Below are 15,706 nucleotides of genomic sequence, written 5' to 3' on the forward strand. Positions count from 1 at the left end.
ACCTTATATTGTTGGCGTTTCATCTTGAATCTCCTCTGGGGGTGGAAATAAATGCGGATACTTAGACTTCATACTCTCTTCTGCTTCCCAAGTCATTTCTTCCCGGTTGTTATTTCGCCACAAGACTTTAAATGAAGCTACCTCTTTATTTCGAAGTCTTCGTACTTGCCTGTCTAGAATAGCCATAGGCACTTCTTCATAGCTGGGTCGTGACAAAAGTAGTATCAGAGCGGTTCAGTCTTAGGAAGTGTCTACGAGCCGTGTCTAGTAGAGTCTTGTTTATGGTGTGTTGCGCGCCATATTAATAAACAAGAGGCTACATGGCATTTAGGAAAAATGACCATCTTTCTTTTCATGAGATCGTGCGATAGAGTCGTGTATGACATTTTATCCTCCCTAATAGTGTGTTGTGATTTCAGAATGCTGCCAAAGGGGAAAGCTATAGCTGCCTAGAAGGGCAAGACTACGACAAAGAGGCGGGTAGAAAGAGAGCCTCCGGTGAATATTGAATAGGGCGAGTCACAAAATGAGACTCCATCTAGCACTTCCTCCACCCCGCCTAATGTGGAAGAATAAGGGGGAGCTCCAGCTCTAACCCCTTCGCCGGCTGCTTCGGGTCAACAAATGACCGAGGCTATTCAGTTATTGACACAGTTGGTTGCCGCCCAGGCAAAACGGCAAAATGTGGGCCCGAGTGATCGATCCGCCAGTACTAGAGCCCATGATTTCATGACTTTAAATCCTCCATAGTTCTTTGGGTCAAAACTGGATGAAGACCCACAGGGCTTTATTGATAAGGTACTGAGGCCGTTGAGAATTATTCATGCTTCTGACACCGAGTCCATGGAGTTGGCATCTTATAAACTCCGGGATGTGGCAGTCTTATGGTACAATAACTGGGTATTGTTAAGAGGAGAGAATGCGTCTCCTCCGGTTTGGCAAGAATTTGTAGATGCTTTCATTCGTCACTACTTGCCAACCGAGGTCCGCCGAGCTAGAGCGGATAGATTCCTAAATTTAAAGCAAGGAAGCATGAGTGCCCGGGAATATTGCCTACAATTTAATTCATTGGCTAGATATGCCCCGTCTATGGTGGCTGACATGGGAGATCGGGTACATAGATTTCTGAGTGGTTTGGGGCCACATTTATTTAAAGACTGTTTGACGGCTTCGTTGCAAGATGGAATGGATGTTTCCCGAATACAAGCCCATGCTCGGAATCTAGAGGGATGACAAAAACCACAAAGAAGTGATTGTGATATTGATAGAAGGCAAGGTAAAAGGGCCAGATCCATGGGAGCAGACAGTGATTACAGAGGGGGACCAAGGTAGACACATTCTAGGTACTCAGGCCAGTCGGTGACTAGTGCACCTCTTCGATTTGCAGGCAGGAGATTTGATCGTTCCTTTCATTCAGGACAGGGTCAGAGTTCGAGGGCCTCAGATTCCCAGTTCAGGGAAGATTATAGTCAGAGGAGACCCCTGGTACCGCAGTGCGGCCAGTGCGGCAGATTACATTCCGGACGATGTCGTCAGGGTTCGGATGCTTGTTATGCCTATGGCCAGATTAGGCACATGATGAGAGATTGCCCGTCGATGAGAGATAGAGTTGGGACTCAGCCTACAGGTCCAGCAGCTGGTTCATTGTCGGTGCGCCTGTCAGGGCATCCTCCTCAGATGTCAGCAGGTCGAGGTAGAGGTAGAGGGGCAGCACCTACGTCAGGTGCCACTCAGCCCCGTGTATATGCTTTAGTCGTACGACAGGATCTCGAGTCCTCTCCGAATGTGGTTACAGGTATTTGACTATATTGTCCCATGACGTGTATGCATTAATAGATCCTGGTTCTGTATTTTCTTATATCACTCCATATGTTGTTGGTTGTATTGGGGTGAAAATCGAATTAATTAAACCTTTTGAGGTACTCACTCCAGTTGGTGATCTCGTGATAGCGAGGCAAGTGTACAAAATTTGTGTAGTTGTGAAATGTGATCGCCGGACCAAAGCTGACTTATTTGAGCTAGAAATGTTAGATTTTGATGTGATTATGGGTATGGATTGGTTGTCCTCGTGCTACGCTAATGTTGATCGCCGAACAAAAGTGGTTCGATTCCAATTTCCGGGAGAGCCCGTGCTTGAATGGAAGGGTAATGCAGCGTCTCCGAAGGGTAGGTTTATTTCCTACCTCAAGGCAAGGAAGATGATAGCCAAGGGATATATTTATCACCTAGTCCGAGTACATGACACAGAAGCAAAGTCGCCAACTTTCCAATCTGTTCCGGTGGTGAATGAATTTCCGGATGTATTTCTAGAAAGAGAGATTGACTTCGCCATCGATGTGTTGCCGGATACCAAGCCTATTTCTATTCCTCCTTATCAAATGGCTCCAGCAGAATTGAAAGAGCTAAAAGCACAGTTGAAAGATTTGCTTGATAAGGGGTTTATTAGACCTAGTTCGTCGCCATAGGGAGCACCAGTCTTGTTCGTAAGAAAGAAAGACGGTTCCCTATGAATGTGTATTGATTACAGGCAGCTGAACAAGGTAACGATAAAGAACAAATATCCTCTTCCGAGGATTGATGATTTGTTCGATCAGCTGCAGGGTGCCAAATGGTTCTCAAAAATAGACTTGAGATCGGTTTATCATCAAGTTAGAGTTAGAGAAGTGGATATTCCCAAAACAGCCTTCCGAACAAGATATGGCCACTATGAGTTCCGAGTAATGTCGTTTGGGCTGACCAATGCTCCGGCCGTGTTTATGAATTTGATGAATAATGTGTTCAGGCCACTCTTGGACTTATTTGTGATAGTATTCATAAATGATATTCTAGTGTACTCTCGCACAAAATCGGAGCATGCAGATCATTTGCGAATTGTTCTTCGCATACTTCGAGCCCGAGAATTATATGCAAAATTTTCAAAGTGCGAGTTTTGGCTGAATTCTGTGACATTTTTGGGCCATTTTATCTCAGATGAAGGCATTCGAGTCGACACTCAGAAAATTGAAGCTGTGAAGACTTGGCCAAGGCCTACGACGCCTACAGAAGTTCATAGTTTTCTGGGTTTGGCAGGATACTATAGAAGATTCGTAGAGGGCTTTTCATCTATTTTAGCCCCATTGATGAAGCTAACCCAAAAGTCAGCCAAATTTCAGTTGAATGATGCTTGTGAGCGCAGCTTCCAAGAGTTGAAAGACAGGTTGACCTCAGCTCCGATCTGAACACTTCTAGAAGGGTCAGATGGCTACGTGGTATATTGTGATGCTTCCGGTGTCGGATTAGGATGCGTATTGATGCAGCATGGAAAGGTTATTGCATATACTTCAAGACAATTACGAAAACATGAAAAGAATTATCCAACTCATGATCTCGAATTGGCTGCGATTATTCACGCCTTGAAAATATGGAGGCATTATTTGTATGATATGCATGTTGATATTTATACAGATCACAAAAGTCTTCAGTACATTTTCAAGCAAAAGCAGTTGAACCTGCGACAGAGCCGGTGGTTAGAATTGTTAAAAGATTATGATGTGAACATTTTGTACCACCCCGGAAAAGCGAATGTAGTAGCCGACGCACTTAGCCGCCGATCAATGGGCAGTTTATGTGAAGTCCATCCGAAAAACAAAGAAATGGTTCATGAGCTCTGCCAACTAGAAAATCTTGGAGTGCGCGTAATCGATTCAGGTAATGTGGGGATTAGTATCAATTATCCCATAATTTCATCCTTGGATATGGAAGTGAAAGAACGGCAATATGAACATCCTAAATTGTGTCATTACAAGGACACATCTCATGGAAAAGAAAAGTCTTCATTTGAAGTTCCTATGGATGGAATTCTTAGATACTGAGGCAGGCTATGTGTGCCGAATATAGCAAAATTGCGCCGACGAATTCTAGAAGAAACACATTGTTCTCGGTATTCTATTCACCCGGGTGCGACCAAAATGTATCATGATCTGAAATTGATATATTGGTGGGATGGCATGAAGAGGGACATAACAGAATTTGTAGCACAGTGCCCAAATTTCCAACAAGTAAAATCCGAACATAAGAAGCCAGGGGGCTTATTACAAGCGATAGAAATTCCTATATGGAAATGGGAAGTGATTAATATGGATTTTATTGTGGGATTACCCCGTTCACGAGGGAAATATGATTCTATATGGGTGATCGTGGACAGACTCACAAAAGCAGCTCATTTTCTTCCAGTGAGAACCACGTATTTAGCGGAAGATTATGCTAGGCTGTATTTAAAAGAAATTGTGTGACTTCATGGAATTCCATTATCTGTTATTACAGACAGAGGGGCACAGTTTACAGCCAAGTTCTTGAAGTCCTTTCAAGAAGGTCTTGGTACTTAAGTCAAGCTTAGCACGGCGTTCCATCCGCAGACCGATGGACAAGGCGAGCGTACTATTCAGACCTTGGAGGATTTGCTACGAGCATGTGTGCTGGATTTCGGTGGAAGTTGGGACGATCATTTACCGCTAATCGAATTTTCATACAATAATAGTTATCATTCCATCATCCAAATGGCTCCATATGAAGCTTTATATGGAAGGAGATGTAGATCCCCAATCGGATGGTTTGAAATAGGAGAAGCACAACTAGTAGGCCCTAAATTAATTCAACAAGCGGTGGAAAAGGTTAAGGTGATCCGAGATCGATTGTTAACAGCCCAAAGTCACCAAAAGTCTTATGCAAACAATCGCCGACGAGACTTGGAATTTCAAGTTAGTGATTGGGTATTTTTGAAAGTATCGCCAAGGAAAGGGGTGATGAGATTTCGTAAGAAAGGGAAGCTAAGTCCTAGATACATTGGACCCTACAGAATTATTCGTAAGGTGGGTCATGTAGCCTATGAATTAGATTTGCCTTCGGAGCTTGAATCAGTCCATCCAGTCTTCCACGTTTCGATGCTTCGCAAGTGCATTGGAGATCCCACAAAGATTGTCCCGATAGATGATGTGCAAGTAACAGAAGAGCTAACCTATGAAGAGGTGCCTATCACTATTCTAGACAGGCAAGTGCGAAGACTTTGAAATAAAGATGTAGTTTCAGTCAAAGTCTTATGGCGAAACAACAATCGGGAAGCAGAAGAGAGTATAAAGTCTAAGTATCCGCATTTATTTCGACCCCAGATGAGATTCAAGATGAAACACCAACAATATAAGGTATGTATGCTTACTTTTCATGCTTTTTGTCGCGTGTGGCCATGGATACGTTGCTATTATGTTGTGGCCCTGTGAGGCAGTGATATTATGGGTTGTTGTGACAGGTTGGTAGTGTCACATTACTGGGGAAACTCTGGCGAAATTTTCGTAGAATCTCGAGTGTTTAACATTCGAGGATGAATGTTCCAAAAGGGGGGAAGAATGTTACACCTCTCGTTTATATATATATATATATATATATATATATATATATATATATATATATATATATATATATATATATATATATAGTTCCGCCGAATGCTAATTGTCCTAGTTTCGGGAAGTAGGATAAGTCTTGCAAGGTCATGAAGGTAGATGTGTCCATCTTGAGTATATAATGGAGTAAATCATGTTCAATAAGCTTCGGGAAGGTTTAAGACTCGTTGGACCATCAGAGATAAGTTTCAGGGGAAGTTTGGAAAATTTCATGTTCTAGCGCACTTTGTGGCACAACATGCGTCCAGCAAACGCGACATGCGGCCACGTAGTTGCACCGCAAAGTGTGCCAGTGAAATTTTGTGATTCTGCATGGTTTGTGACACAACATGCGTTTAGCAAAGCATGCTTTGCGTCTAGCAAATTGTGCCGCATGTTGTGTTGGTCCAGATTTTTCTGGACCACTTTAAATAGATCCAACTCGACCAAAAATCATATTTTTCACCATTCTTGGTCAAGAAAACCTCTAGAATACTCTCTAACATTCATCCACAAGAACATTTCAAGGGAAATCCATGATCAATAACACCAAATCCATGAACCCAAGTGTATGAAGCCTAGCCAAAGTTTATTTAATTCAAGAAAACCCAAGGGAAGTGAAGTAGGGTTTTGGTGCTAGAGGAGTAACTCCACTCAAGACTTGTTCAACCACTATCTAAGGTAAGTTTCATGACTTTCCCATGATGATTAAAGTGTTGATAAGTTAAAATACTTCGATTGAAGAAGAGTGTAGGAAATGGGTCATGAAAGGTGAATAGGGACATTGTTGGATGAAGGTTTGAAATGAATCATAAATGTTGGTATGCTGAGATTATAAATACATTATAAATGACATTTAGAACATGGAATAAGTATTGTACGAGAAAGAACGCGATAATGGACTTTGGTCATAGCTAGGAAAAATTGGAGTGAAATTGTGAATTGCGGGTAAAATAATTAGGTGATGCTTATTGTTTATGATATTGTGATTGTTGTTATGGATGTTGGGAGTTGGTATGGAGTATGGAGGAAAGTAGTGTAAACAAAGGAAATGCTGTCAAATTTTCCCTAGAATTAGTAGCGCGTTCTTAGGGACGAGTAACTAACGTTAATGCAAATTATCTCTTGAAGGTAGACACGTGACATCGAAGGAGAACAAGCGAGCAATAAACTAATTAAGCGAGAAAGGTATGTGAGTGTTACACCTCGGAAAATCTTCCGTTGGTACGCAAGTGAATGAACTAGTGAAATACGAGTATCGGGTTAATGATGACTTAAGGGCATTTTGGGAAAGAGTTATAACGTCTCTTAGATTGGTATTGAAGTGTTGAACAAGTGTTAAGAAGGTTCCGCCAGGATCAGAGATCAAACGAAGTGATGAGAATAAGTTCAGTGAACTGATGAGTTTTACGGCTCATTATACGGACCGTAGAATGTTTTACGGACCGTAAAACCATCACAGTAGAGGTTGGTTGCTGGTGGAATTTTTACGGTCAGTTATACGGACCGTATAAATTTATACGGACCATATAACGAACCGTCAAATGATCACAGTGAAGGGGGTGCAGGCAGACCCATTTCACGGTCTATTATACAGACCGTATAATGGAACCCGACAGATCAGTGGAATGTTATTAAATAAAGGACAAATTTCATGAAATCATTTGAACATTTCATCCCTCTCTCTAAAATATCTCTCTACATTTATTATACAGGTTTTCAAGGATTATAAGCCATCAAAACATTAAATAAGTGAATCAAGAGTCAGAACCCATCAAGGATCATCTAAAGTTAAGAAATCCAAATGGAGAAAAACTAGAGTTTTGCTCAAAGTGGAATATTATCAACTAAAGCTTGTTCCTACAACATCTAAGGTAAGATTCATGATATTATATATTGTTTAAGGTATTTGAGAGTTAAAATGCTTGGTCCTTAGAAGAGAATAGCAAAATGGGTTATGAATGATGAATAGTGACATTTTTGAGATATAGTTTGAATTGAATCATGATTGTTGTTGTGTTGTGATATGAATGTGTTATAAATGACGTTAAGATCATGAAATAGACATTGTATATGAATGGACGAAGTTGGGTGTTGTGACCATAAATAAGGATAAATGGAAGTGAATTAAGAATGTGGATGATGTAGATGACTAAAGGCTATTATTATGATGTTGTGAATGTATTGTTGACGTTTGGAAGTTGAATTACGATATGGAGGAATGTCGTATAAATAAAGGAAATGTTGTCCGATTTTCTCTAGTTTTATCCATGTGTGCTAATTGTCGATTCTAATGATGGTACGACTTTAATAAAGGTAGAAACGTGAGCATCCAAGGAGTACGTGCAAGTGTAGAATAGTTCGACGAAAAGGTATGTAAGGCTAACCCTTCTTTCATAAGGCATGGTTCTTTGGCCAAAAGTCTAAATCCTCTATAAGTCTACGATTCCTTCAAATGATTAACCTTCTGAGCTAGTAAGCCTATGACCCAGATGTAACGATAACGATGAGGATAGAAATGATGCTAAAGATGCTTATGAGCTATTATATGTTCGTGTGCCTATGAAGGGCTATAATATGACCCCGATCTTATGATGTCGGGTAAGAATATATGTATATGAATATGTATAAAGTATGTATATGATTACGTAACGCGCGCACACTTCTGCAGATGGTACGGATAACCCTGATGCCTTGGTAGGGCCAGGTATGTATGACCTTGAGCCTTGGTTGGCCAAGTATGTATGAAACACCGAACCTTCATGGTCGGGCAAGCTATGTATATGTATGTATATATGTGAATATGTTATGTATATGAGATGTAAATGATTATGAGAGTAATTAAGTACGGATGTGGATGTATGTATACGGATACGCAATAGAAACGAAATGCCCTTATGGAAAGCAAGTAAGTGCCATGATGATGATATTGTTGTCTCCCCTCCTATGTTACTGCCTAAGTTGTCTATTATGCTTCTATATTGATGTTGATCATGCTTTACATACTCAGTACATTCTTCGTACTGACGTCATTTTGTTTGTGGGCGTTGCGGCATGCCCGCAGGTGCACAGGGAGACAGACTGGACTCATAGTTGCTTAATCAGAGAGTGCATAGCAGAGCTCCATCTCGTTCGGAGCCATAGCTTTTGGATACTTATTCTTTTGTGTACATAATTATGGGCATAGCGGGGTCCTGTCCCGCTCATGTGATATGCTATACTCTTAGAGGCTCGTAGTCACGTGTATGTGGTTAGTTATGTCTGGCCTTGTCGGCCTATATTTTGTATATCATTTTGTTGTCCTTGTCGGCCCATGTACATTGTTGTGGCATAGCTGCCTATGATGATTAAAGATTTTGTCATCTAATTGGACTAGTATGATTGATGCTTAGAAATGTATGATTGATGATGTGGCTCATCTAGATGCTAGTATGAGTGTAAGCTAAGGGGTGCCCGGGTGGGCTAGCACCGGGTGCTCGTTGCGGCCCCCCTAGTCGGGTCGTGACAAAAGTGGCATCAGAGCAGTTCAGTCCTAGGGTGTGTCTACGAGCCGTGTCTAGTAGAGTCCTGGTTATGGGTGTGTTGCACGCCACACTTATAAACAGGAAGCTGCAGACATTTTAGGAATAAATGACCTTCTTTCTTCATAAGAATCATGTGATAGAGCTATGATGTAATAAATTCTTGTTCCTTAATAGTGTGTTGTGTATTTCAGAGAATGCATGTAAAGAGAAAGGCTACAGCGGCCTATTACTGAGGAGCGTGAGGGAGCTTCATCCCCAGCTCCAGCACCTCCAGCTCCTCCACCGGATGCTTCAGGCCAAGATATCAAAGAGGCTATACAATTGCTTACACAGTTGGTTGCTGCTCAGAGTCAGCGGCAAGGTACGAGGCAGGGTGACAGGGCTATTAGTGCAAGGGCCCGTGATTTCATTACTTTAAACCCTCCGGAGTTCTTTGGGTCAAAGCCGGAGGAGGATCCTCAGGACTTTATTGATGGTATGCTAAGGACGCTCCGGTTGATACATGCTTCAGACACCGAGTCGGTAGAGTTAGCATCATATAGATTGAGAGATGTCTCGATCCAGTGGTATACGGTATGGATGGCTTCGCGGGGGCCTAATGCACCTCCCCCGGTGTGGCAATAGTTTGTTGATGCTTTTCTTCGCCATTACATGCCCCCAGAAGTTCGGGGGGCTAGGGCCGATAAATTCCTGAACTTGAGGCAAGGCAGTATGAGTGCCCTAGAGTATAGCCTCCGTTTTAACTCCTTGGCTAGGTATGCTTCGGCCATGGTAGCGGATATGGGTGACCGGGTACACCGATTCGTAAAGGGCCTAAGGCCCCACTTGATGGATAAATGCTTGACTGCGTCCCTTCATGACGGTATGGATATTGCACGGATTCAGGCACATGCTCAGAACTTAGAAGAAAACCTACAGCAGCGCAGAAGTGAACGCGAGCAGGATAGGGGTCATAGTAAGAGGGCCAGATCTTCAGGCCCAATCAGTGAGTCCAACGGCGGACACAGGCAGCAGTTTCCCAGACATTCAGGCTACTCTATGACCAGTGCACCTCCACGGGTTTCAGGCCAGAGATTTGATAGATCTGCTCGTCCGGGGCCGAGTCCGAGTTATTCACGACCTCAGTTTAGAGATGATTCAGGCCAGTCAGGGCCACCTGTGCCACGATGTTCCCAGTGCGGGAAGTCGCATTGGGGTCGATGCCGATTGGGTTCAGATGCTTGCTATTCATATGGTCGACCAGGCCATATCATGCGTGATTGTCCCTCAGTACATGGTAGAGGTAGGACCCCGCCATCAGGGTCGGTAGCTGGATCCTCGGCATCTGTACGCCCTACGGGGCCAGGTTCACATACGCCAGTCGGCCATGGTAGAGGCAGAGGGGGAGCCCCCAGTTCTAGCGGTCTTCAGCACCGCATTTATGCTTTGGCTGGACGCCAAGATCTTGAGTTTTCTCCTGACGTGGTCACAGGTATATTATCGGTATTCTCTCATGATGTATATGCTTTGATTGATCCGGGCTCCACATTGTCTTATGTTACTCCTTATATTGCGGGTCGATTTATAGTTGAGCCGGAGTTGATCAAACCTTTTGAGGTGTCTACACCCGTGGGTGAATCGGTAATACCTAGCCGAGTATATAGAGATTGTGTAGTTATGATTTGTGATCGTCGTACCTTGATTGACTTGCATGAGCTAGAAATGGTAGATTTTGATGTCATTATGGGCACGGATTGGTTAGCTTCTTGTTATGCCAATGTTGATTGTAGAATGAAAATGGTTCGCTTTCAGTTTCCGGGAGAACCAGTCTTAGAATGGATAGGGAATACGGCGTCACCAAAAGGTAGGTTTATTTCCTATCTAAAGGCAAGGAAGATGATCGCGAAAGGATGTATTTATCATCTAGTGCGAGTTCAAGATGTAGAAGCTGAGTCGTCGACTCTTCAGTCAGTTCCAGTGGTGAATGAATTTCCGGATGTATTCCCGGAAGAGCTCCCAGGCCTTCCTCTCGAGCGGGAGATTGATTTTTCTATTGATGTGTTGCTAGGCACTAAACCCATATCTATTCCTCCTTATAGGATGGCTTCCGCAGAATTGAAAAAGTTGAAGGAGCAATTGAAAGACTTGCTTGATAAAGGCTTCATTAGGCCTAGTTCATCCCCGTGGGGAGCGCCCGTATTGTTTGTCCGAAAGAAGGATGGCTCTTAGAGAATGTGCATTGATTATCGGCAATTGAATAAGGTGACGATTAAGAATAAATATCCTCTCCCGAGGATTGATGACTTGTTTGATCAATTGCAAGGTGCTAAATGGTTTTCGAAGATTGATTTGAGGTCCGGGTATCATCAAGTGAGAGTTAGGGAGAAAGATATCCCTAAGACAGCCTTCGGAACAAGATATGGTCATTTTGAGTTCCGAGTAATGTCGTTTGGGCTAACTAACGCGCCGGCGGTATTCATGGATTTGATGAATAATGTGTCCAGGCCCTTCCTGGATTTATTTGTGATAGTATTTATTGATGACATCTTGGTGTATTCTAGATCCGAGGCAGAACATGCGGATCATTTGAGTATTGTCCTTGGAGTTCTTCGAACCCGAGAATTATTTGCAAAGTTTTCCAAATGCGAGTTTTGGTTGAACTCGGTGGCATTTTTAGGGCACATTGTTGCAGCCGATGGTATTCGAGTGGATAGCCAAAAGATTGAGGCCGTGAAGACTTGGCCAAGGCCCACAACTCCTACAGAGGTTCGTAGCTTTCTGGGCTTAGCAGGTTATTACAAGAGATTCGTTGAAGGTTTTTCCTCTATTTCTGCACCACTCACAAAGTTGACACAGAAATCGGCAAAGTTTCAATGGACAGATGCTTGCGAGCGTAGTTTCCAAGAGTTAAAGGGGCGATTGACTTCTGCCCCAGTCTTGACACTTCCAGAGGGATTGGAGGGGTATGTCATTTATTGTGATGCTTCAGGTGTTGGGCTAGGCTGTGTATTGATGCAGCACGATAAGGTGATTGCGTATGCTTCAAGGCAGTTACGGAAACATGAGCAGAATTATCCAACACATGATTTAGAATTGGCTGCGGTGGTCCATGCATTAAAGATATGGAGACATTATTTATATGGTGTCCATGTGGATATTTATACAGATCATAAGAGTCTCCAGTATATTTTCAAGCAGAAAGAGTTGAATCTGCGGCAACGACGATGGTTGGAGTTGCTAAAAGATTATGATGTTGATATCTTGTATCACCCCGGAAAGGCCAACGTTGTGGCTGATGCTCTTAGCCGCAGATCCATGGGAAGTCTATGTGAAGTGCGACAAGAGAAGAGAGAAATAACCCGTGAGCTCCAATAGCTAGCTAGCCTAGGAGTCCGAGTGATGGACTCAGGTAGCCGGGGGACCACTATTCAGAATTCAGTAGTTTCGTCGCTAGTAAAAGAAGTGAAAGCGTGGCAATATGAGGATGCTATGCTAGTGCAGTTCAGAGATACACTCCCTCAGAAAGAGGAGTCATCATTTGATGTTTCAGGAGGCGGAGTCCTTCGATGTTGAGGAAGATTATGTGTTCCCGATGTGGCAGGTCTACGCCACCAAATATTGAGAGAAGCTCATTGCTCCCGTTATTCTATCCACCCCGGAGCGACGAAAATGTATCATGATCTTAAGTCTATGTATTGGTGGAATGGGATGAAGAATGATGTAGCAGAATTCGTAGCCCAATGCCCCAACTGTCAACAAGTGAAAATAGAGCACCAAAAGTCGGGCGGACTGTTGCAAGCTATAGAAATCCCAACTTGGAAGTGGGAAGTGATTAATATGGACTTCATTATAGGGTTACCCCGTTCTCGACGTAAACATGATTCTATATGGGTGATTGTGGATAGACTCACCAAGTCAGCCCATTTCCTACCGGTCAGGACGACCTATGTGGCAGAAGACTATGCCAAGCTTTACCTTAAGGAGATAGTGAGACTCCATGGTGTTCTAGTATCTATCATCTCCAATAGAGGGACTCAGTTTACAGCTAAATTTTGGGAGTCTTTCCAAGAAGGTTTAGGGACCCGAGTTAGCCTTAGCACGACATTTCATCCACAGACTGATGGGCAAGCTGAACGCACCATCCAGACTCTCGAAGATATGTTACGGGCATGTATGATAGATTTTGGAGGAAGTTGGGATGATCATTTGCCACTCATTGAATTTGCTTACAATAATAGTTATCATTCTAGCATTCAAATGGCACCGTATGAGGCTTTATATGGGCGAAAATGTAGATCCCCAATTGGGTGGTTTGAAACTGGAGAAGCTAAATTGATAGGGCCAGACTTGGTCTAACAGGCCATAGAGACAGTCAAGCTCATACAAGATCGGTTGTTAGCGGCTCAAAGTTGTCAAAAGTCCTATGCAGATAACCGTCGAAGGGACTTACAGTTCGAGGTGAAAGATTGGGTATTCTTGAAAGTGTCGCCAATGAAGGGCGTCATGAGGTTCGGCAAAAAGGGGAAGCTTAGTCCCCGGTATATTGGGCCATATGAAATTGTGCGCAAAATAGGCAAAGTGGCCTATGAGTTAGATCTACCTCCCGAGCTGGAGTCAGTCCATCAGTATTTCACGTCTAGATGCTTCGGAAATGTATTGGAGATCCTATTAGGACCGTCCCAGTAAATGATGTGCAAGTGACAGAGAAATTGACCTATGAAAAGGTACCCATTGCCATGTTAGATAGGCAAGTACGGAGGCTTAGAAACAAAGAAGTAGCCTCAGTTAAGGTTTTGTGAAGAACTAACGATCGAGAGGAAATGACATGGGAAGCGGAAGAAAATATGCGATCCAAATACCCACATTTATTTCAGCCTTTGGATGAGGGCCAAGATGAGACGTCAAAATCATAAGGTATGCATGATTTCCTTTTTATGCTTTTGGGTCGTGTGTGGCCAAATTTTAAATGCTATTGTGTTGTGGCCCTGTGAGGCATCAATATTATGGGTTGTTGTGACACGTTGGTAGTGCCATATTATAGGGGAAACTCTGGTGAAATTTCTATAGAATCCCCGAGTGCTTAACATACGAGGACGAATGTTCTTAAGGGGGGAAGAATGTTACACCTCGGAAAATCTTCCGTTGGTACGCAAGTGAATGAACTAGTGAAATACGAGTATCGGGTTAATGATGACTTAAGGGCATTTTGGGAAAGAGTTATAACGTCCCTTAGATTGGTATTGAAGTGTTGAACAAGTGTTAAGAAGGTTCCGCCAGGATCGGAGATCAAACGAAGTGATAAGAATAAGTTCAGTGAACTGATGAGTTTTGTGGCTCATTATACGGACCGTATAATGGACCGTAAAACCATCACAGTGGAGGTTGGTTGCTGGTGGAATTTTTACGATCAGTTATATGGACCGTATTAATTTATACGGACCGTATAACGAACCGTCAAATGGTCACAGTGAAGGGGGTGCAGCCAGACCTATTTCAAGGTCTATTATACGGACCGTATAATGGAACCCGACAGATCAGTGGAATGTTATTAAATAAAGGACCAAGTTCATGAAATCATTTCAACATTTCATCCCTCTCTCTAAAATATCTCTCTACATTTATTATACAAGTTTTCAAGGATTATAAGCCATCAACAACATTAAATAAGTGAATCAAGATTAAGAACCCATCAAGGATCATCTAAAGTCAAGAAATCCAAATGGAGAAAAACTAGGGTTTTGCTCAAAGTGGAATATTATCAACTAAAGCTTGTTCCTACAGCATCTAAGGTAAGATTCATGATATTATATGTTGTTTAAGGTATTTGAGAGTTAAAATGCTTGGTCATTAGAAGAGAATAGCAAAATGGGTTATGAATGATGAATAGTGACGTTTTTGAGACATAGTTTGAATTGAATCATGATTGTTGTTGTGTTGTGATACGAATGTGTTATAAATGACGTTAAGATCATGAAATAGACATTGTATATGAATGGACGAAGTTGGGTGTTGTGACCATAAATAGGGATAAATGGAAGTGAATTAAGAATGTGGATGATGTAGATGACTAAAGGCTATTATTATGATGTTGTGAATGTATTGTTGACGTTTGGAAGTTGAATTACGATATGGAGGAATGTCGTATAAATAAAGGAAATGTTGTCCGATTTTCTCTAGTTTTATCCATGTGTGCTAATTGTCGATTCTAATGATGGTACCACTTTAATAAAGGTAGAAACGTGAGCATTCAAGGAGTACGTGCAAGTGTAGAATAGTTCGACGAAAAGGTATGTAAGGCTAACCCTTCTTTCATAAGGCATGGTTCTTTGGCCAAAAGTCTAAATCCTCTATAAGTCTACGATTCCTTCAAATGATTGACCTTCTGAGCTAGTAAGCATATGACCTAGATGTAACGATAACGATGAGGATAGAAATGATGCTAGAGATGCTTATTAGCTATTATATGTTCGTGTGCCTATGAAGGGATATAATATGACCCCGGGCTTATGATGCCGGGTAAGAATATATGTATAAAGTATGTATATGATTACGTAATGCGCGCACACTTATGCAGATGGTACAGATAACCCTGATGCCTTGGTAGGGCCAGGTATGTATGACCTTGAGCCTTGGTTGGCCAAGTATGTATGAAACACCGAACCTTCATGGTCGGGCAAGCTATGTATATGTATGTAAATATGTGAATATGTTATGTATATGAGATGTAAATGATTATGAGAGTAATTAAGTACGGATGTGGATGTATGTATACGGATACCCAATAGAAAT

Source organism: Lycium barbarum, chromosome 7 (assembly GCF_019175385.1).
Source record: "Lycium barbarum isolate Lr01 chromosome 7, ASM1917538v2, whole genome shotgun sequence".
NCBI lineage: Eukaryota > Viridiplantae > Streptophyta > Magnoliopsida > Solanales > Solanaceae > Lycium > Lycium barbarum.